General features: G+C 46.3%; 20 non-coding genes and 33 pseudogenes across 20 annotated transcripts; all 53 read right to left on the reverse strand.

Annotated features, from left to right (window-relative positions):
* Window positions 1–21: 21 nt before the first annotated feature.
* On the reverse strand, window positions 22–139 carry LOC136732408 (uncharacterized; annotated as a pseudogene).
* Window positions 140–360: 221 nt separating this feature from the next.
* LOC136732500 (5S ribosomal RNA) lies at window positions 361–479 on the reverse strand. The gene has a single exon (XR_010809940.1). It is a non-coding gene; the product is annotated as a 5S ribosomal RNA (ribosomal RNA).
* A 226-nt stretch (window positions 480–705) lies between these two features.
* Window positions 706–824, reverse strand: LOC136732169 (5S ribosomal RNA). The gene has a single exon (XR_010809806.1). It is a non-coding gene; the product is annotated as a 5S ribosomal RNA (ribosomal RNA).
* A 224-nt stretch (window positions 825–1048) lies between these two features.
* Window positions 1049–1167, reverse strand: LOC136732665 (uncharacterized; annotated as a pseudogene).
* Window positions 1168–1716: 549 nt separating this feature from the next.
* LOC136732196 (5S ribosomal RNA) lies at window positions 1717–1834 on the reverse strand. The gene has a single exon (XR_010809836.1). It is a non-coding gene; the product is annotated as a 5S ribosomal RNA (ribosomal RNA).
* Window positions 1835–2054: 220 nt separating this feature from the next.
* On the reverse strand, window positions 2055–2173 carry LOC136732387 (uncharacterized; annotated as a pseudogene).
* A 221-nt stretch (window positions 2174–2394) lies between these two features.
* LOC136732290 (5S ribosomal RNA) lies at window positions 2395–2513 on the reverse strand. The gene has a single exon (XR_010809920.1). It is a non-coding gene; the product is annotated as a 5S ribosomal RNA (ribosomal RNA).
* A 224-nt stretch (window positions 2514–2737) lies between these two features.
* On the reverse strand, window positions 2738–2856 carry LOC136732629 (uncharacterized; annotated as a pseudogene).
* A 220-nt stretch (window positions 2857–3076) lies between these two features.
* Window positions 3077–3195, reverse strand: LOC136732250 (5S ribosomal RNA). Its single transcript, XR_010809896.1, has one exon. It is a non-coding gene; the product is annotated as a 5S ribosomal RNA (ribosomal RNA).
* A 221-nt stretch (window positions 3196–3416) lies between these two features.
* On the reverse strand, window positions 3417–3535 carry LOC136732301 (5S ribosomal RNA). The gene has a single exon (XR_010809921.1). It is a non-coding gene; the product is annotated as a 5S ribosomal RNA (ribosomal RNA).
* A 224-nt stretch (window positions 3536–3759) lies between these two features.
* LOC136732541 (uncharacterized) lies at window positions 3760–3878 on the reverse strand (annotated as a pseudogene).
* A 210-nt stretch (window positions 3879–4088) lies between these two features.
* Window positions 4089–4207, reverse strand: LOC136732404 (uncharacterized; annotated as a pseudogene).
* Window positions 4208–4416: 209 nt separating this feature from the next.
* Window positions 4417–4535, reverse strand: LOC136732257 (5S ribosomal RNA). Its single transcript, XR_010809902.1, has one exon. It is a non-coding gene; the product is annotated as a 5S ribosomal RNA (ribosomal RNA).
* A 224-nt stretch (window positions 4536–4759) lies between these two features.
* LOC136732637 (uncharacterized) lies at window positions 4760–4878 on the reverse strand (annotated as a pseudogene).
* Window positions 4879–5086: 208 nt separating this feature from the next.
* Window positions 5087–5205, reverse strand: LOC136732511 (5S ribosomal RNA). Its single transcript, XR_010809941.1, has one exon. It is a non-coding gene; the product is annotated as a 5S ribosomal RNA (ribosomal RNA).
* Window positions 5206–5430: 225 nt separating this feature from the next.
* LOC136732170 (5S ribosomal RNA) lies at window positions 5431–5549 on the reverse strand. The gene has a single exon (XR_010809807.1). It is a non-coding gene; the product is annotated as a 5S ribosomal RNA (ribosomal RNA).
* Window positions 5550–5773: 224 nt separating this feature from the next.
* On the reverse strand, window positions 5774–5892 carry LOC136732616 (uncharacterized; annotated as a pseudogene).
* Window positions 5893–6100: 208 nt separating this feature from the next.
* Window positions 6101–6219, reverse strand: LOC136732523 (5S ribosomal RNA). Its single transcript, XR_010809942.1, has one exon. It is a non-coding gene; the product is annotated as a 5S ribosomal RNA (ribosomal RNA).
* A 225-nt stretch (window positions 6220–6444) lies between these two features.
* LOC136732567 (uncharacterized) lies at window positions 6445–6563 on the reverse strand (annotated as a pseudogene).
* Window positions 6564–6781: 218 nt separating this feature from the next.
* LOC136732313 (5S ribosomal RNA) lies at window positions 6782–6900 on the reverse strand. The gene has a single exon (XR_010809922.1). It is a non-coding gene; the product is annotated as a 5S ribosomal RNA (ribosomal RNA).
* Window positions 6901–7124: 224 nt separating this feature from the next.
* On the reverse strand, window positions 7125–7243 carry LOC136732630 (uncharacterized; annotated as a pseudogene).
* A 220-nt stretch (window positions 7244–7463) lies between these two features.
* LOC136732252 (5S ribosomal RNA) lies at window positions 7464–7582 on the reverse strand. Its single transcript, XR_010809897.1, has one exon. It is a non-coding gene; the product is annotated as a 5S ribosomal RNA (ribosomal RNA).
* A 221-nt stretch (window positions 7583–7803) lies between these two features.
* LOC136732325 (5S ribosomal RNA) lies at window positions 7804–7922 on the reverse strand. Its single transcript, XR_010809923.1, has one exon. It is a non-coding gene; the product is annotated as a 5S ribosomal RNA (ribosomal RNA).
* Window positions 7923–8146: 224 nt separating this feature from the next.
* LOC136732542 (uncharacterized) lies at window positions 8147–8265 on the reverse strand (annotated as a pseudogene).
* A 210-nt stretch (window positions 8266–8475) lies between these two features.
* LOC136732405 (uncharacterized) lies at window positions 8476–8594 on the reverse strand (annotated as a pseudogene).
* Window positions 8595–8803: 209 nt separating this feature from the next.
* Window positions 8804–8922, reverse strand: LOC136732258 (5S ribosomal RNA). The gene has a single exon (XR_010809903.1). It is a non-coding gene; the product is annotated as a 5S ribosomal RNA (ribosomal RNA).
* A 224-nt stretch (window positions 8923–9146) lies between these two features.
* On the reverse strand, window positions 9147–9265 carry LOC136732638 (uncharacterized; annotated as a pseudogene).
* A 208-nt stretch (window positions 9266–9473) lies between these two features.
* LOC136732534 (5S ribosomal RNA) lies at window positions 9474–9592 on the reverse strand. The gene has a single exon (XR_010809943.1). It is a non-coding gene; the product is annotated as a 5S ribosomal RNA (ribosomal RNA).
* Window positions 9593–9817: 225 nt separating this feature from the next.
* On the reverse strand, window positions 9818–9936 carry LOC136732171 (5S ribosomal RNA). Its single transcript, XR_010809808.1, has one exon. It is a non-coding gene; the product is annotated as a 5S ribosomal RNA (ribosomal RNA).
* A 224-nt stretch (window positions 9937–10160) lies between these two features.
* On the reverse strand, window positions 10161–10279 carry LOC136732617 (uncharacterized; annotated as a pseudogene).
* A 208-nt stretch (window positions 10280–10487) lies between these two features.
* LOC136732545 (5S ribosomal RNA) lies at window positions 10488–10606 on the reverse strand. The gene has a single exon (XR_010809944.1). It is a non-coding gene; the product is annotated as a 5S ribosomal RNA (ribosomal RNA).
* A 225-nt stretch (window positions 10607–10831) lies between these two features.
* On the reverse strand, window positions 10832–10950 carry LOC136732568 (uncharacterized; annotated as a pseudogene).
* A 217-nt stretch (window positions 10951–11167) lies between these two features.
* On the reverse strand, window positions 11168–11286 carry LOC136732503 (uncharacterized; annotated as a pseudogene).
* A 210-nt stretch (window positions 11287–11496) lies between these two features.
* Window positions 11497–11615, reverse strand: LOC136732346 (uncharacterized; annotated as a pseudogene).
* Window positions 11616–11837: 222 nt separating this feature from the next.
* Window positions 11838–11956, reverse strand: LOC136732655 (uncharacterized; annotated as a pseudogene).
* A 209-nt stretch (window positions 11957–12165) lies between these two features.
* LOC136732397 (uncharacterized) lies at window positions 12166–12284 on the reverse strand (annotated as a pseudogene).
* Window positions 12285–12502: 218 nt separating this feature from the next.
* LOC136732471 (uncharacterized) lies at window positions 12503–12621 on the reverse strand (annotated as a pseudogene).
* A 210-nt stretch (window positions 12622–12831) lies between these two features.
* On the reverse strand, window positions 12832–12950 carry LOC136732652 (uncharacterized; annotated as a pseudogene).
* A 223-nt stretch (window positions 12951–13173) lies between these two features.
* LOC136732372 (uncharacterized) lies at window positions 13174–13292 on the reverse strand (annotated as a pseudogene).
* A 210-nt stretch (window positions 13293–13502) lies between these two features.
* LOC136732241 (5S ribosomal RNA) lies at window positions 13503–13621 on the reverse strand. The gene has a single exon (XR_010809888.1). It is a non-coding gene; the product is annotated as a 5S ribosomal RNA (ribosomal RNA).
* A 215-nt stretch (window positions 13622–13836) lies between these two features.
* LOC136732098 (uncharacterized) lies at window positions 13837–13955 on the reverse strand (annotated as a pseudogene).
* A 224-nt stretch (window positions 13956–14179) lies between these two features.
* Window positions 14180–14298, reverse strand: LOC136732102 (uncharacterized; annotated as a pseudogene).
* Window positions 14299–14507: 209 nt separating this feature from the next.
* LOC136732538 (uncharacterized) lies at window positions 14508–14626 on the reverse strand (annotated as a pseudogene).
* A 214-nt stretch (window positions 14627–14840) lies between these two features.
* Window positions 14841–14959, reverse strand: LOC136732504 (uncharacterized; annotated as a pseudogene).
* Window positions 14960–15169: 210 nt separating this feature from the next.
* LOC136732414 (uncharacterized) lies at window positions 15170–15288 on the reverse strand (annotated as a pseudogene).
* Window positions 15289–15512: 224 nt separating this feature from the next.
* Window positions 15513–15631, reverse strand: LOC136732636 (uncharacterized; annotated as a pseudogene).
* Window positions 15632–15841: 210 nt separating this feature from the next.
* Window positions 15842–15960, reverse strand: LOC136732205 (5S ribosomal RNA). The gene has a single exon (XR_010809847.1). It is a non-coding gene; the product is annotated as a 5S ribosomal RNA (ribosomal RNA).
* Window positions 15961–16181: 221 nt separating this feature from the next.
* Window positions 16182–16300, reverse strand: LOC136732130 (uncharacterized; annotated as a pseudogene).
* Window positions 16301–16515: 215 nt separating this feature from the next.
* Window positions 16516–16634, reverse strand: LOC136732530 (uncharacterized; annotated as a pseudogene).
* A 219-nt stretch (window positions 16635–16853) lies between these two features.
* On the reverse strand, window positions 16854–16972 carry LOC136732238 (5S ribosomal RNA). The gene has a single exon (XR_010809885.1). It is a non-coding gene; the product is annotated as a 5S ribosomal RNA (ribosomal RNA).
* Window positions 16973–17187: 215 nt separating this feature from the next.
* Window positions 17188–17306, reverse strand: LOC136732479 (uncharacterized; annotated as a pseudogene).
* A 218-nt stretch (window positions 17307–17524) lies between these two features.
* LOC136732420 (uncharacterized) lies at window positions 17525–17642 on the reverse strand (annotated as a pseudogene).
* Window positions 17643–17860: 218 nt separating this feature from the next.
* LOC136732632 (uncharacterized) lies at window positions 17861–17979 on the reverse strand (annotated as a pseudogene).
* Between the last annotated feature and the right edge of the window lie 634 nt (window positions 17980–18613).

Below are 18613 nucleotides of genomic sequence, written 5' to 3' on the forward strand. Positions count from 1 at the left end.
AGTTACTTAGGAGACGTAAAAAGCTTGCAGCACCTGGTATTTCCAGGAGGTCACCCATCCAAGTACTGACCAGGCCCTGCCTCGTTAGCTTCCTAGATCTGATGAGATCGGGCGCGTTCAGGACGGTGTGGCCGCAAGCCAAGAGACCTGGCTGCATGATGTCTCTTAAAGGCTGGCGGGTATTGACGGAACTTCCAGCAAAAAATAAAAAATAAATAAATAGAAAAATGAAGGGAAAAATATCAGTGCAGCACAGGGTGTTGAAAGTAGCCGGGTACATGTACAATTCTTCAATTATATCTCCTGGAGACAGAAAGAGAGTATTAAGAGCTACGATGAAGTTACCCAGGAGACGTAAAAAGCTTGCAGCACCTGGTATTTCTAGGAGGTCTCCCATCCAAGTACTGACCAGGCCCTGCCCCGTTTAGCTTCCGAGATCTGACGAGATCGGGCGCATTCAGGACGGTGTGGCCACAAGCCAAAAGGCCTGGCTGCATGATGTCTCTTAAAGGTTGGCGGGTATTGACGGAACTTCCAGCAAAAAATAAAAATAAAAAAAAGAAAAAAGAAAAATGGATGGAAAAATATCAGTGCAGCAAAGGGTGTTGACAGTAGCCGGGTACGTGTACAATTCTTCAATTATATCTCCTGGAGACAGAAAGAGAGTATTAAGAGCTACGATGAAGTTACCCAGGAGTCATAAAAAGCTTGCAGCACCTGGTATTTCTAGGAGGTCTCCCATCCAAGTACTGACCAGGCCCTGCCCCGTTTAGCTTCCGAGATCTGACGAGATCGGGCGCGTTCAGGATGGTGTGGCCACAAGCCGAAAGGCCTGGCTGCATGATGTCTCTTAAAGGTTGGCGGGTATTGACGGAACTTCCAGCAAAAAAAAAAAAGAAAAAAAGAAAAAAGAAAAATGGATGGAAAAATATCAGTGCAGCAAAGGGTGTTGACAATAGCTGGATACGTGTACAATACTTCAATTATATCTCCTCCAGACAGAGAGAGAGTATTAAGAGCTACGATAAAGTTACCCAGGAGACGTAAAAGCTTGCAGCACTAGGTATTTCCAGGAGGTCTCACTTTCATGTACAGACCAGGTCCTGCCCCGTTTAGCTTCCGAGATCTGACGAGATCGGGCGCGTTTAGGATGGTGTGGCCGCAAGCCGAGAGGCCTGGCTGCATGATGTCTCTTAAAGGTTGGCGGGTATTGACGGAACTTCCAGCAAAAAAAAAAAAAAAAAGAAAAATGGATGGAAAAATATCAGTGCAGCAAATGGTGTTGACAGTAGCTGGGTACGTGTACAATACTTCAATTATATCTCCTCCAGACAGATAGAGAGTATTAAGAGCTACGATAAAGTTACCCAGGAGACGTAAAAGCTTGCAGCACCAGGAATTTCCAGGAGGTGTCACATTCATGTACTGACCAGGTCCTGCCCCGTTTAGCTTCCGAGATCTGACGATATCATGCGCGTTTAGGACGGTGTGGCCGAAAGCCGAGAGGCCCGGCTGCATGATGTCTCTTTAAGGCTGGCGGGTATTGACGGAACTTCCAGCAAAAAAAAAAAGAAAAAAGAAAAATGGAGGGAAAAATATCAGTGCAGCAAAGGGTTTTGAAAGTAGCCGGGTACGTGTACAATTCTTCAATAATATCTCCTACAGACTGAAAGAGAGTATTAAGAGCTATGATGAAGTTACCCAGGAGACGTAAAAAGCTTGCAGCACCTGGTATTTCCAGGAGGTCACCCATCCAAGTACTGACCAGGCCCTGCCCCGTTAGCTTCCGAGATCTGACGAGATCGGGCGCGTTCAGGACGGTGTGGCCGCAAGCCAAGAGGCCTGGCTGCATGATGTCTCTTAAAGGCTGGCGGGTATTGACGGAACTTCCAGCAAAAAAAAAAAAAAAAAAAAAAGGAAAATGGAGGGAAAAATATCAGTGCAGCAAAGGCTGTTGAAAGTAGCCGGGTACGTGTACAATCCTTCAATTATATCTCCTCCAGACAGATAGAGAGTATTAAGAGCTACGATGAAGTTTCCCAGGAGACGTAAAAAGCTTGTAGCACCTGGTATTTCCAGGAGGTCTCCCATCCAAGTACTGACCAGGCCCTGCCCCGTTTAGCTTCCGAGATCTGACGAGATCGGGCGTGTTCAGGACGGTGCGGCCGGAAGCCAAGAGGCCTGGCTGCATGATGTCTCTTAAAGGCTGGCGGGTATTGACGGAACTTCCAGCAAAAAATAAAAAATAAATAAATAGAAAAATGGAGGGAAAAATATCAGTGCAGGACAGGGTGTTGAAAGTAGCCGGGTACGTGTACAATTCTTCAATTATATCTCCTGGAGACAGAAAGAGAGTATTAAGAGCTACGATGAAGTTACCCAGGAGACGTAAAAAGCTTGCAGCACCTGGTATTTCTAGGAGGTCTCCCATCCAAGTACTGACCAGGCCCTGCCCCGTTTAGCTTCCGAGATCTGACGAGATCGGGCGCGTTCAGGATGGTGTGGCCGCAAGCCGAAAGGCCTGGCTGCATGATGTCTCTTAAAGGTTGGCGGGTATTGACGGAACTTCCAGCAAAAAAAAAAAAGAAAAAAACAAAAAAGAAAAATGGATGGAAAAATATCAGTGCAGCAAAGGGTGTTGACAGTAGCTGGATACGTGTACAATACTTCAATTATATCTCCTCCAGACAGAGAGAGAGTATTAAAAGCTACGATAAAGTTACCCAGGAGACGAAAAAGCTTGCAGCACTAGGTATTTCCAGGAGGTCTCACTTTCATGTACTGACCAGGTCCTACCCCGTTTAGCTTCCGAGATCTGACAAGATCGGGCGCGTTCAGGACGGTGTGGCCGCAAGCCAAGAGGCCTGGCTGCATGATGTCTCTTAAAGGCCGGCGGGTATTGACGGAACTTCCAGCAAAAAAAAAAAAAAAAAAAAATGGAAAATGGAGGGAAAAATATCAGTGCAGCAAAGGCTGTTGAAAGTAGCCGGGTACGTGTACAATACTTCAATTATATCTCCTCCAGACAGATAGAGAGTATTAAGAGCTACGATGAAGTTTCCCAGGAGACGTAAAAAGCTTGTAGCACCTGGTATTTCCAGGAGGTCTCCCATCCAAGTACTGACCAGGCCCTGCCCCGTTTAGCTTCCGAGATCTGACGAGATCGGGCGTGTTCAGGACGGTGCGGCCGCAAGCCAAGAGGCCTGGCTGCATGATGTCTCTTAAAGGCTGGCGGGTATTGACGGAACTTCCAGCAAAAAATAAAAAATAAATAAATAGAAAAATGGAGGGAAAAATATCAGTGCAGGACAGGGTGTTGAAAGTAGCCGGGTACGTGTACAATTTTTCAATTATATCTCCTGGAGACAGAAAGAGAGTATTAAGAGCTACGATGAAGTTACCCAGGAGACGTAAAAAGCTTGCAGCACCTGGTATTTCTAGGAGGTCTCCCATCCAAGTACTGACCAGGCCCTGCCCCGTTTAGCTTCCGAGATCTGACGAGATCGGGCGCGTTCAGGATGGTGTGGCCGCAAGCCGAAAGGCCTGGCTGCATGATGTCTCTTAAAGGTTGGCGGGTATTGACGGAACTTCCAGCAAAAAAAAAAAAGAAAAAAACAAAAAAGAAAAATGGATGGAAAAATATCAGTGCAGCAAAGGGTGTTGACAGTAGCTGGATACGTGTACAATACTTCAATTATATCTCCTCCAGACAGAGAGAGAGTATTAAGAGCTACGATAAAGTTACCCAGGAGACGAAAAAGCTTGCAGCACTAGGTATTTCCAGGAGGTCTCACTTTCATGTACTGACCAGGTCCTACCCCGTTTAGCTTCCGAGATCTGACGAGATCGGGCGCGTTCAGGATGGTGTGGCCGCAAGCCGAGATGCCTGGCTGCATGATGTCTCTTAAAGGCTGGCGGGTATTGACGGAACTGCCAGCAAAAAAAAAAAAGAAAAATAGAGGGAAATATACCAGTGCAGCAAAGGGTGTTGAAAGTAGCCGGGTACGTGTACAATTCTTCAATTATATCTCCTGGAGACAGAAAGAGAGTATTAAGAGCTACGATGAAGTTACCCAGGAGTCGTAAAAAGCTTGCAGCACCTGGTATTTCTAGGAGGTCTCCCATGCAAGTACTGACCAGGCCCTGCCCCATATAGCTTCCGAGATCTGACGAGATCGGGGGCGTTCAGGATGGTGTGGCCGCAAGCCGAGATGCCTGGCTGCATAATGTCTCTTAAAGGCTGGCGGGTATTGACGGAACTGCCAGCAAAAAAAAAAAGAAAAATAGAGGGAAATATACCAATGCAGCAAAGGGTGTTGAAAGTAGCCGGGTACGTGTACAATTCTTCAATTATATCTCCTGGAGACAGAAAGAGAGTATTAAGAGCTACGATGAAGTTACCCAGGAGACGTAAAAAGCTTGCAGCACCTGGTATTTCTAGGAGGTCTCCCATCCAAGTACTGACCAGGCCCTGCCCCTTTTAGCTTCCGAGATCTGACGAGATCGGGCGCATTCAGGATGGTGTGGCCACAAGCCGAAAGGCCTGGCTGCATGATGTCTCTTAAAGGTTGGCGGGTATTGACGGAACTTCCAGCAAAAAAAAAAAAGAAAAAAAGAAAAAAGAAAAATGGATGGAAAAATATCAGTGCAGCAAAGGGTGTTGACAGTAGCTGGATACGTGTACAATACTTCAATTATATCTCCTCCAGACAGAGAGAGAGTAATAAGAGCTACGATAAAGTTACCCAGGAGACGTAAAAGCTTGCAGCACTAGGTATTTCCAGGAGGTCTCACTTTCATGTACTGACCAGGTCCTGCCACGTTTAGCTTCCGAGATCTGACGAGATCGGGCGCGTTCAGGATGGTGTGGCCGCAAGCCGAGATGCCTGGCTGCATGATGTCTCTTAAAGGCTGGCGGGTATTGACGGAACTGCCAGCAAAAAAAAAAGAAAAATAGAGGGAAATATACCAGTGCAGCAAAGGGTGTTGAAAGTAGCCGGGTACGTGTACAATTCTTCAATTATATCTCCTGGAGACAGAAAGAGAGTATTAAGAGCTACGATGAAGTTACCCAGGAGACGTAAAAAGCTTGCAGCACCTGGTATTTCTAGGAGGTCTCCCATCCAAGTACTGACCAGGCCCTGCCCCGTTTAGCTTCCGAGATCTGACGAGATCGGGCGCATTCAGGACGGTGTGGCCACAAGCCGAAAGGCCTGGCTGCATGATGTCTCTTAAAGGTTGGCGGGTATTGACGGAACTTCCAGCAAAAAAAAAAATAAAAAAAAGAAAAAAGAAAAATGGATGGAAAAATATCAGTGCAGCAAAGGGTGTTGACAGTAGCCGGGTATGTGTACAATTCTTCAATTATATCTCCTGGAGACAGAAAGAGAGTATTAAGAGCTACGATGAAGTTACCCAGGAGTCGTAAAAAGCTTGCAGCACCTGGTATTTCTAGGAGGTCTCCCATCCAAGTACTGACCAGGCCCTGCCCCGTTTAGCTTCCGAGATCTGACGAGATCGGGCGCGTTCAGGATGGTGTGGCCACAAGCCGAAAGGCCTTGCTGCATGATGTCTCTTAAAGGTTGGCGGGTATTGACGGAACTTCCAGCAAAAAAAAAAAAGAAAAAAAGAAAAAAGAAAAATGGATGGAAAAATATCAGTGCAGCAAAGGGTGTTGACAATAGCTGGATACGTGTACAATACTTCAATTATATCTCCTCCAGACAGAGAGAGAGTATTAAGAGCTACGATAAAGTTACCCAGGAGACGTAAAAGCTTGCAGCACTAGGTATTTCCAGGAGGTCTCACTTTCATGTACAGACCAGGTCCTGCCCCGTTTAGCTTCCGAGATCTGACGAGATCGGGCGCGTTCAGGATGGTGTGGCCGCAAGCCGAGATGCCTGGCTGCATGATGTCTCTTAAAGGCTGGCGGGTATTGACGGAACTGCCAGCAAAAAAAAAAGAAAAATAGAGGGAAATATACCAGTGCAGCAAAGGGTGTTGAAAGTAGCCGGGTACGTGTACAATTCTTCAATTATATCTCCTGGAGACAGAAAGAGAGTATTAAGAGCTACGATGAAGTTACCCAGGAGACGTAAAAAGCTTGCAGCACCTGGTATTTCTAGGAGGTCTCCCATCCAAGTACTGACCAGGCCCTGCCCCGTTTAGCTTCCGAGATCTGACGAGATCGGGCGCATTCAGGACGGTGTGGCCACAAGCCGAAAGGCCTGGCTGCATGATGTCTCTTAAAGGTTGGCGGGTATTGACGGAACTTCCAGCAAAAAAAAAAAGAAAAAAAAGAAAAAAGAAAAATGGATGGAAAAATATCAGTGCAGCAAAGGGTGTTGACAGTAGCCGGGTACGTGTACAATTCTTCAATTATATCTCCTGGAGACAGAAAGAGAGTATTAAGAGCTACGATGAAGTTACCCAGGAGTCGTAAAAAGCTTGCAGCACTAGGTATTTCCAGGAGGTCTCACTTTCATGTACAGACCAGGCCCTGCCCCGTTTAGCTTCCGAGATCTGACGAGATCGGGCGCGTTCAGGATGGTGTGGCCGCAAGCCGAGATGTCTGGCTGCATGATGTCTCTTAAAGGCTAGCGGGTATTGACGGAATTTCCAGCAAAAAAAAAAAAAAAAAAAAGAAAAATGGAGGGAAAAATATCAGTGCAGGACAGGGTGTTGAAAGTAGCCGGGTACGTGTACAATTCTTCAATTATATCTCCTGGAGACAGAAAGAGAGTATTAAGAGCTACGATGAAGTTACCCAGGAGACGTAAAAAGCTTGCAGCACCTGGTATTTCTAGGAGGTCTCCCATCCAAGTACTGACCAGGCCCTGCCCCGTTTAGCTTCCGAGATCTGACGAGATCGGGCGCGTTCAGGATGGTGTGGCCGCAAGCCGAAAGGCCTGGCTGCATGATGTCTCTTAAAGGTTGGCGGGTATTGACGGAACTTCCAGCAAAAAAAAAAAAGAAAAAAACAAAAAAGAAAAATGGATGGAAAAATATCAGTGCAGCAAAGGGTGTTGACAGTAGCTGGATACGTGTACAATACTTCAATTATATCTCCTCCAGACAGAGAGAGAGTATTAAAAGCTACGATAAAGTTACCCAGGAGACGAAAAAGCTTGCAGCACTAGGTATTTCCAGGAGGTCTCACTTTCATGTACTGACCAGGTCCTACCCCGTTTAGCTTCCGAGATCTGACAAGATCGGGCGCGTTCAGGACGGTGTGGCCGCAAGCCAAGAGGCCTGGCTGCATGATGTCTCTTAAAGGCCGGCGGGTATTGACGGAACTTCCAGCAAAAAAAAAAAAAAAAAAAAATGGAAAATGGAGGGAAAAATATCAGTGCAGCAAAGGCTGTTGAAAGTAGCCGGGTACGTGTACAATACTTCAATTATATCTCCTCCAGACAGATAGAGAGTATTAAGAGCTACGATGAAGTTTCCCAGGAGACGTAAAAAGCTTGTAGCACCTGGTATTTCCAGGAGGTCTCCCATCCAAGTACTGACCAGGCCCTGCCCCGTTTAGCTTCCGAGATCTGACGAGATCGGGCGTGTTCAGGACGGTGCGGCCGCAAGCCAAGAGGCCTGGCTGCATGATGTCTCTTAAAGGCTGGCGGGTATTGACGGAACTTCCAGCAAAAAATAAAAAATAAATAAATAGAAAAATGGAGGGAAAAATATCAGTGCAGGACAGGGTGTTGAAAGTAGCCGGGTACGTGTACAATTTTTCAATTATATCTCCTGGAGACAGAAAGAGAGTATTAAGAGCTACGATGAAGTTACCCAGGAGACGTAAAAAGCTTGCAGCACCTGGTATTTCTAGGAGGTCTCCCATCCAAGTACTGACCAGGCCCTGCCCCGTTTAGCTTCCGAGATCTGACGAGATCGGGCGCGTTCAGGATGGTGTGGCCGCAAGCCGAAAGGCCTGGCTGCATGATGTCTCTTAAAGGTTGGCGGGTATTGACGGAACTTCCAGCAAAAAAAAAAAAGAAAAAAACAAAAAAGAAAAATGGATGGAAAAATATCAGTGCAGCAAAGGGTGTTGACAGTAGCTGGATACGTGTACAATACTTCAATTATATCTCCTCCAGACAGAGAGAGAGTATTAAGAGCTACGATAAAGTTACCCAGGAGACGAAAAAGCTTGCAGCACTAGGTATTTCCAGGAGGTCTCACTTTCATGTACTGACCAGGTCCTACCCCGTTTAGCTTCCGAGATCTGACGAGATCGGGCGCGTTCAGGATGGTGTGGCCGCAAGCCGAGATGCCTGGCTGCATGATGTCTCTTAAAGGCTGGCGGGTATTGACGGAACTGCCAGCAAAAAAAAAAAAGAAAAATAGAGGGAAATATACCAGTGCAGCAAAGGGTGTTGAAAGTAGCCGGGTACGTGTACAATTCTTCAATTATATCTCCTGGAGACAGAAAGAGAGTATTAAGAGCTACGATGAAGTTACCCAGGAGTCGTAAAAAGCTTGCAGCACCTGGTATTTCTAGGAGGTCTCCCATGCAAGTACTGACCAGGCCCTGCCCCATATAGCTTCCGAGATCTGACGAGATCGGGGGCGTTCAGGATGGTGTGGCCGCAAGCCGAGATGCCTGGCTGCATAATGTCTCTTAAAGGCTGGCGGGTATTGACGGAACTGCCAGCAAAAAAAAAAAGAAAAATAGAGGGAAATATACCAATGCAGCAAAGGGTGTTGAAAGTAGCCGGGTACGTGTACAATTCTTCAATTATATCTCCTGGAGACAGAAAGAGAGTATTAAGAGCTACGATGAAGTTACCCAGGAGACGTAAAAAGCTTGCAGCACCTGGTATTTCTAGGAGGTCTCCCATCCAAGTACTGACCAGGCCCTGCCCCTTTTAGCTTCCGAGATCTGACGAGATCGGGCGCATTCAGGATGGTGTGGCCACAAGCCGAAAGGCCTGGCTGCATGATGTCTCTTAAAGGTTGGCGGGTATTGACGGAACTTCCAGCAAAAAAAAAAAAGAAAAAAAGAAAAAAGAAAAATGGATGGAAAAATATCAGTGCAGCAAAGGGTGTTGACAGTAGCTGGATACGTGTACAATACTTCAATTATATCTCCTCCAGACAGAGAGAGAGTAATAAGAGCTACGATAAAGTTACCCAGGAGACGTAAAAGCTTGCAGCACTAGGTATTTCCAGGAGGTCTCACTTTCATGTACTGACCAGGTCCTGCCACGTTTAGCTTCCGAGATCTGACGAGATCGGGCGCGTTCAGGATGGTGTGGCCGCAAGCCGAGATGCCTGGCTGCATGATGTCTCTTAAAGGCTGGCGGGTATTGACGGAACTGCCAGCAAAAAAAAAAGAAAAATAGAGGGAAATATACCAGTGCAGCAAAGGGTGTTGAAAGTAGCCGGGTACGTGTACAATTCTTCAATTATATCTCCTGGAGACAGAAAGAGAGTATTAAGAGCTACGATGAAGTTACCCAGGAGACGTAAAAAGCTTGCAGCACCTGGTATTTCTAGGAGGTCTCCCATCCAAGTACTGACCAGGCCCTGCCCCGTTTAGCTTCCGAGATCTGACGAGATCGGGCGCATTCAGGACGGTGTGGCCACAAGCCGAAAGGCCTGGCTGCATGATGTCTCTTAAAGGTTGGCGGGTATTGACGGAACTTCCAGCAAAAAAAAAAATAAAAAAAAGAAAAAAGAAAAATGGATGGAAAAATATCAGTGCAGCAAAGGGTGTTGACAGTAGCCGGGTATGTGTACAATTCTTCAATTATATCTCCTGGAGACAGAAAGAGAGTATTAAGAGCTACGATGAAGTTACCCAGGAGTCGTAAAAAGCTTGCAGCACCTGGTATTTCTAGGAGGTCTCCCATCCAAGTACTGACCAGGCCCTGCCCCGTTTAGCTTCCGAGATCTGACGAGATCGGGCGCGTTCAGGATGGTGTGGCCACAAGCCGAAAGGCCTTGCTGCATGATGTCTCTTAAAGGTTGGCGGGTATTGACGGAACTTCCAGCAAAAAAAAAAAAGAAAAAAAGAAAAAAGAAAAATGGATGGAAAAATATCAGTGCAGCAAAGGGTGTTGACAATAGCTGGATACGTGTACAATACTTCAATTATATCTCCTCCAGACAGAGAGAGAGTATTAAGAGCTACGATAAAGTTACCCAGGAGACGTAAAAGCTTGCAGCACTAGGTATTTCCAGGAGGTCTCACTTTCATGTACAGACCAGGTCCTGCCCCGTTTAGCTTCCGAGATCTGACGAGATCGGGCGCGTTCAGGATGGTGTGGCCGCAAGCCGAGATGCCTGGCTGCATGATGTCTCTTAAAGGCTGGCGGGTATTGACGGAACTGCCAGCAAAAAAAAAAGAAAAATAGAGGGAAATATACCAGTGCAGCAAAGGGTGTTGAAAGTAGCCGGGTACGTGTACAATTCTTCAATTATATCTCCTGGAGACAGAAAGAGAGTATTAAGAGCTACGATGAAGTTACCCAGGAGACGTAAAAAGCTTGCAGCACCTGGTATTTCTAGGAGGTCTCCCATCCAAGTACTGACCAGGCCCTGCCCCGTTTAGCTTCCGAGATCTGACGAGATCGGGCGCATTCAGGACGGTGTGGCCACAAGCCGAAAGGCCTGGCTGCATGATGTCTCTTAAAGGTTGGCGGGTATTGACGGAACTTCCAGCAAAAAAAAAAAGAAAAAAAAGAAAAAAGAAAAATGGATGGAAAAATATCAGTGCAGCAAAGGGTGTTGACAGTAGCCGGGTACGTGTACAATTCTTCAATTATATCTCCTGGAGACAGAAAGAGAGTATTAAGAGCTACGATGAAGTTACCCAGGAGTCGTAAAAAGCTTGCAGCACTAGGTATTTCCAGGAGGTCTCACTTTCATGTACAGACCAGGCCCTGCCCCGTTTAGCTTCCGAGATCTGACGAGATCGGGCGCGTTCAGGATGGTGTGGCCGCAAGCCGAGATGTCTGGCTGCATGATGTCTCTTAAAGGCTAGCGGGTATTGACGGAATTTCCAGCAAAAAAAAAAAAAAAAAAAGAAAAATGGAGGGAAAAATATCAGTGCAGGAAAAGGTGTTGAAAGTAGCCGGATACGTGTACAATTCTTCAATTATATCTCCTGGAGACAGAAAAAGAGTATTAAGAGCTACGATGAAGTTACCCAGGAGACGTAAAAAGCTGGCAGCACCTGGTATTTCCAGGAGGTCTCACATTTAAGTACTGACCAGGTCCTGCCCCGTTTAGCTTCCGAGATCTGACAAGATCGGGCGCGTTCAGGACGGTGTGGCCGCAAGCCGAGATGTCTGGCTGCATGATGTCTCTTAAAGGCTGGCGGGTATTGACGGAACTGCCAGCAAAAAAAAAAAAGAAAAATAGAGGGAAATATACCAGTGCAGCAAAGGGTGTTGAAAGTAGCCGGGTACGTGTACAATTCTTCAATTATATCTCCTGGAGACAGAAAAAGAGTATTAAGAGCTACGATGAAGTTACCCAGGAGACGTAAAAACCTTGCAGCACCTGGTATTTCTAGGAGGTCTCCCATCCAAGTACTGACCAGGCCCTGCCCTGTTTAGCTTCCGAGATCTGACGAGATCGGGCGCATTCAGGACGGTGTGTCCACAAGCCGAAAGAACTGGCTGCATGATGTCTCTTAAAGGTTGGCGGGTATTGACAGAACTTCCAGCAAAAAAAAAAAGAAAAAAGAAAAAAGAAAAATGGATGGAAAAATATCAGTGCAGCAAAGGGTGTTGACAGTAGCTGGATACGTGTACAATACTTCAATTATATCTTCTCCAGACAGAAAGAGAGTATTAAGAGCTACGATGAAGTTACCCAGGAGACGTAAAAGCTTGTAGCACGAGGTATTTCCAGGAGGTCTCACATTCATGTACTGACCAGGTCCTGCCCCGTTTAGCATCCGAGATCTGACGAGATCGGGCGCGTTCAGGATGGTGTGGCCGCAAGCCGAGAGGCCTGGCTGCATGATGTCTCTTAAAGGCTGGCGGGTATTGACGGAACTGCCAGCAAAAAAAAAAAAGAAAAAAGAGGGAAAAATACCAGTGCAGCAAAGGGTGTTGAAAGTAGCCGGGTACGTGTACAATTCTTCAATTATATCTTCTCCAGACAGAAAGAGAGTATTAAGAGCTACGATGAAGTTCCCCAGGAGACGTAAAAAGCTGGCAGCACCTGGTATTTCCTGGAGGTCACCCATCCAAGTACTGACCAGGCCCTGCCCCGTTTAGATTCCGAGATCTGACAAGATCGGGCGCGTTCAGGATGGTGTGGCCGCAAGCCGAGATGTCTGGCTGCATGATGTCTCTTAAAGGCTGGCGGGTATTGACGGAATTTCCAGCAAGAAAAAAAAAAAAAAAAAGAAAAATGGAGGGAAAAATATCAGTGCTGGAAAGGGTGTTGACAGTAGCCGGGTACGTGTACAATTCTTCAATTATATCTCCTGGAGACAGAAAGAGAGTATTAAGAGCTACGATGAAGTTACCCAGGAGACGTAAAAAGCTTGCAGCACCTGGTATTTCTAGGAGGTCTCCCATCCAAGTACTGAACAGGCCCTGCCTCGTTCAGCTTCCGAGATCTGACGTGATCAGGCGCGTTCAGGATGGTGTGGCCGCAAGCCGAGATACCTGGCTGCATGATGTCTCTTAAAGGCTGGCGGGTATTGACGGAACTGCCAGCAAAAAAAAAAAAGAAAAATAGATGGAAAAATACCAGTGCAGCAAAGGGTGTTGAAAGTAGCCGGGTACGTGTACAATTCTTCAATTATATCTTCTCCAGACAGAAAGAGAGTATTAAGAGCTACGATGAAGTTCCCCAGGAGATGTAAAAAGCTGGCAGCACCTGGTATTTCCTGGAGGTCTCACATTTAAGTACTGACCAGGTCCTGCCCCGTTTAGCTTCTGAGATCTGACAAGATCGGGCGCGTTCAGGATGGTGTGGCCACAAGCCGAGACGCCTGGCTGCATGATGTCTCTTAAAGGTTGGCGGGTATTGACAGAACTTCAAGCAAAAAAAAAAAAAAAAAAAAAAAAAAAAAAATGGATGGAAAAATATCAGTGCAGCAAAGGGTGTTGACAGTAGCTGGGTACGTGTACAATACTTCAATTATATCTCCTCCGGACAGATAGAGAGTATTAAGAGCTACGATGAAGTTACCCAGGACATGTAAAAAGCTTGCAGTACCTGGTATTTCTAGGAGGTCTCCCATCCAAGTACTGACCAGGCCCTGCCCCGTTTAGCTTCCGAGATCTGACGAGATGGGGCGCGTTCAGGATGGTGTGGCCGCAAGCCGAGACACCTGGCTGCATGATGTCTCTTAAAGGCTGGCGGGTGTTGACGGAACTGCCAGCAAAAAAAAAAAAGAAAAATAGAGGGAAAAATACCAGTGCAGCAAAGGGTGTTGAAAGTAGCCGGGTACGTGTACAATTCTTCAATTATATCTCCTGCAGACAGATAGAGAGTATTAAGAGCTACGATGAAGTTTCCCAGGAGACGTTAAAAGCTTGCAGCACCTGGTATTTCCTGGAGGTCTCCCATCCAAGTACTGACCAGGCCCTGCCCCGTTTAGCTTCCGAGATCTGACGAGATCGGGCGCATTCAGGACGGTGTGGCCGCAAGCCGAGAGGCCTGGCTGCATTATGTCTCTTAAAGGTTGGCGGGTATTGACGGAACTTCCAGCAAAAAAAAAAAAAAAAAAGAAAAATGGATGGAAAAATATCAGTGCAGCAAAGGGTGTTGACAGTAGCTGGGTATGTGTACAATACTTCAATTATATCTCCTCCAGACAGATAGAGAGTATTAAGAGCTACGATAAAGTTACCCAGGAGACGTAAAAGCTTGCAGCACCAGGTATTTCCAGGAGGTCTCACATTCATGTACCGACCAGGTCCTGCCCCGTTTAGCTTCCAAGATCTGACGAGATCGGTCGAGTTCAGGATGGTGTGGCCACAAGCCGAGACGCCTGGCTGCATGATGTCTCTTAAAGGTTGGCGGGTATTGACAGAACTTCAAGCAAAAAAAAAAAAAAAAAAAAAAAAAAAAAAAATGGATGGAAAAATATCAGTGCAGCAAAGGGTGTTGACAGTAGCCGGGTACGTGTACAATTCTTCAATTATATCTTCTCCAGACAGAAAGAGAGTATTAAGAGCTACGATGAAGTTCCCCAGGAGACGTAAAAAGCTGGCAGCACCTGGTATTTCCAGGAGGTCTCACATTTAAGTACTGACCAGGTCCTGCCCCCTTTAGCTTCCGAGATCTGACAAGATCGGGCGCGTTCAGGACGGTGTGGCCGTAAGCCGAGATGTCTGGCTGCATGATGTCTCTTAAAGGCTGGCGGGTATTGACGGAACTGCCAGCAAAAAAAAAAAAGAAAAATAGAGGGAAATATACCAGTGCAGCAAAGGGTGTTGAAAGTAGCCGGGTACGTGTACAATTCTTCAATTATATCTCCTGGAGAGAGACAGAGAGTATTAAGAGCTACGATAAAGTTACCCAGGAGACGTAAAAGCTTGCAGCACCAGGTATTTCCAGGAGGTCTCACATTCATGTACCGACCAGGTCCTGCCCCGTTTAGCTTCCAAGATCTGACGAGATCGGGCGCGTTCAGGATGGTGTGGCCGCAAGCCGAGACGCCTGGCTGCATGATGTCTCTTAAAGGTTGGCGGGTATTGACAGAACTTCAAGCAAAAAAAAAAAAAAAAAAAAAATGGATGGAAAAATATCAGTGCAGCAAAGGGTGTTGACAGTAGCCGGGTACGTGTACAATTCTTCAATTATATCTTCTCCAGACAGAAAGAGAGTATTAAGAGCTACGATGAAGTTCCCCAGGAGACGTAAAAAGCTGGCAGCACCTGGTATTTCCAGGAGGTCTCACATTTAAGTACTGACCAGGTCCTGCCCCGTTTAGCTTCCGAGATCTGACAAGATCGGGCGCGTTCAGGACGGTGTGGCCGCAAGCCGAGATGTCTGGCTGCATGATGTCTCTTAAAGGCTGGCGGGTATTGACGGAACTGCCAGCAAAAAAAAAAAAGAAAAATAGAGGGAAATATACCAGTGCAGCAAAGGGTGTTGAAAGTAGACGGGTACGTGTACAATTCTTCAATTATATCTCCTGGAGACAGAAAGAGAGAATTAAGAGCTACGATGAAGTTACCCAGGAGACGTAAAAGGCTTGCAGCACCTGGTATTTCTAGGAGGTCTCCCATCCAAGTACTGACCAGGTCCTGCACCGTTTAGCTTCCGAGATCTGACGAGATCGGGCGCATTCAGGACGGTGTGTCCACAAGCCAAAAGCCCTGGCTGCATGATGTCTCTTAAAGGTTGGCGGGTATTGACGGAACTTCCAGCAAAAAAATAAAATAAAAAAAGAAAAAAGAAAAATGGATGGAAAAATATCAGTGCAGCAAAGGGTGTTGACAGTAGCTGGATACGTGTACAATACTTCAATTATATCTCCTCCAGACAGAGAGAGAGTATTAAGAGCTACGATAAAGTTACCCAGGAGACGTAAAAGCTTGCAGCACTAGGTATTTCCAGGAGGTCACACATTCATGTACTGACCAGGTCCTGCCCCGTTTAGCTTCCGAGATATGACGAGATCGGGCGCGTTCAGGATGGTGTGGCTGCAAGCCGAGATGCCTGGCTGCATGATGTCTCTTAAAGGCTGGCGGGTATTGACGGAACTGCCAGCAAAAAAAAAAAAGAAAAATAGAGGGAAATATACCAGTGCAGCAAAGGGTGTTGAAAGTAGCCTGGTACGTGTACAATTCTTCAATTATATCTCCTGGAGACAGAAAGAGAGTATTAAGAGCTACGATGAAGTTACCCAGGAGACGTAAAAAGCTTGCAGCACCTGGTATTTCTAGGAGGTCTCCCATCCAAGTACTGACCAGGCCCTGCCCCGTTTAGCTTCCAAGATCTGACGAGATCGGGCGCATTCAGGACGGTGTGGCCGCAAGCCAAGAGGCCGGGCTGCATGATGTCTCTTAAAGGCTGGCGGGTATTGACGGAACTTCCAGCAAAAAATAAAAAATAAATAAATAGAAAAATGGAGGGAAAAATATCAGTGCAGAACAGGGTGTTGAAAGTAGCCGGGTACATGTACAATTCTTCAATTATATCTCCTCCAGACTGAATGAGAGTATTAAGAGCTACGCTGAAGTTACCCAGGAGATGTAAAAAGCTTTCAGCACCTGGTATTTCCAGGAGGTCACCCATCCAATTACTGACCAGACCCTGCCCAGTTTTTCTTCCGAGATCTGACGAGATCTTGCGTCTTCAGGACGGTGTGGCCTCAAGCCAAGAGGCCTGGCTGCATGATGTCTCTTAAAGGCTGGAGGGTATTGATGGAACTTCCAGCAAGAAACAATAGAAAAAAGAAAAATGGAGGGAAAAATATCAGTGCAGCAAAGCGTGTTGAAGGTAGCCGGGTAGGTGTACAATTCTTCAATTATATCTCCTCCAGATAGATAGAGAGTATTAAGAGCTACGATAAAGTTACCCAGGAGACGTAAAAGCTTGCAGCACCAGGTATTTCCAGGAGGTCTCACATTCATGTACTGACCAGGTCCTGCCCCGTTTAGCTTCCAAGATCTGACGAGATCGGGCGAGTTCAGGATGGTGTGGCCGCAAGCCGAGATGCCTGGCTGCATGATGTCTCTTAAAGGCTGGCGGGTATTGAGGGAATTTCCAGCAAAAAAAAATAAAAAAAAATAGAAAAATGGAGGGAAAAATATCAGTGCAGGAAAGGGTGTTGAAAGTAGCCGGGTACGTGTACAATTCTTCAATTATATCTCCTGGAGACAAAAAGAGAGTATTAAGAGCTACGATGAAGTTACCCAGGAGACGTAAAAAGCTTGCAGCACCTGGTATTTCTAGGAGGTCTCCCATCCAAGTACTGACCAGGCCCTGCCCCGTTTAACTTCTGAGATCTGACGAGATCGGGCGCATTCAGGACGGTGTGGCCACAAGCCGAAAGGCCTGGCTGCATGATGTCTCTTAAAGGTTGGCGGGTATTGACGGAACTTCCAGCAAAAAAAAAAAAAAAAAAGAAAAATGGATGGAAAAATATCAGTGCAGCAAATGGTGTTGACAGTAGCTGGGTACGTGTACAATACTTCAATTATATCTCCTCCAGACAGATAGAGAGTATTAAGAGCTACGATAAAGTTACCCAGGAGACGTAAAAGCTTGCAGCACCAGGTATTTCCAGGAGGTCTCACATTCATGTACTGACCAGGTCCTGCCACGTTTAGCTTCCGAGATCTGACGAGATCGGGCGCGTTCAGGATGGTGTGGCCGCAAGCCGAGATGCCTGGCTGCATGATGTCTCTTAAAGGCTGGCGGGTATTGACGGAATTTCCAGCAAAAAAAAAAAAAAAAAAATAGAAAAATGGAGGGAAAAATATCAGTGCAGGAAAGGGTGTTGAAAGTAGCCGGGTACGTGTACAATTCTTCAATTATATCTCCTGCAGACTGAAAGAGAGTATTAAGAGCTACGATAAAGTTACCCAGGAGACGTAAAAGCTTGCAGCACCTGGTATTTCCAGGAGGTCTCACATTCAAGTACTGACCAGGTCCTGCCCCGTTAGCTTCCGAGATCTGATGAGATCGGGCGCGTTCAGGACGGTGTGGCCGCAAGCCAAGAGGCCTGGCTGCATGATGTCTCTTAAAGGCTGGCGGGTATTGACAATACTTTCAGCAAAAAAAAAAAAAAAAAAAATGGAAAATGGAGGGAAAAATATCAGTGCAGCAAAGGGTGTTGAAAGTAGCCGGGTACGTGTAGAATCCTTCAATAATATCTCCTCCAGACTGAAAGAGAGTATTTAGAGCTACGATAAAGTTACCCAGGAGACGAAATAACTTGCAGCACCTGATATCTCCAGGAGGTCACCCATCCAAGTACTGACGAGCCCTTGCCCCGTTTAGCTTCCGAGATCTGATGAGATTGGGCGCGTTCAGGACGGTGTGGCCGCAAGCCAAGAGGCCTGGCTGCATGATGTCTCTTAAAGGCTGACGGCTATTGACGGAACTTCCTGCAAAAAAAAAATGGATAAAGAAAAATGGAGGGAAAAATATCAGTGCAGCAATGGGTGTTGAAAGTAGCCGGGTAAGTGTACAATACTTCAATTATATCTCCTCCAGACAGAAAGAGAGTATTAAGAGCTACGATGAACTCACGTAAAGGATTATTAGGAACACCATACTAATACTGTGTTTGACCCCCTTTCGCCTTCAGAACTGCTTTAATTCTACGTGGCATTGCTTCAACAAGGTGCTGAAAGCATTCTTTAGAAATGTTGGCCCATATTGATAGGATAGCATCTTGCAGTTGATGGAGATTTGTGGGATGCACATCCAGGGCACGAAGCTCCCGTTCCACCACATCCCAAAGATGCTCTATTGGGTTGAGATCTGGTGACTGTGGGGGCCAGTTTAGTACAGTGAACTCATTGTCATGTTCATGAAACCAATTTGAAATGATTCGACCTTTGTGACATGGTGCATTATCCTGCTGGAAGTAGCCATCAGAGGATGGGTACATGGTGGTCAAAAAGGGATGGACATGGTCAGAAACAATGCTCAGGTAGGCCGTAGCATTTAAACAATGCCC

The sequence above is a fragment of the Amia ocellicauda genome, unplaced genomic scaffold (genome assembly GCF_036373705.1).
Source record: "Amia ocellicauda isolate fAmiCal2 unplaced genomic scaffold, fAmiCal2.hap1 HAP1_SCAFFOLD_34, whole genome shotgun sequence".
NCBI lineage: Eukaryota > Metazoa > Chordata > Actinopteri > Amiiformes > Amiidae > Amia > Amia ocellicauda.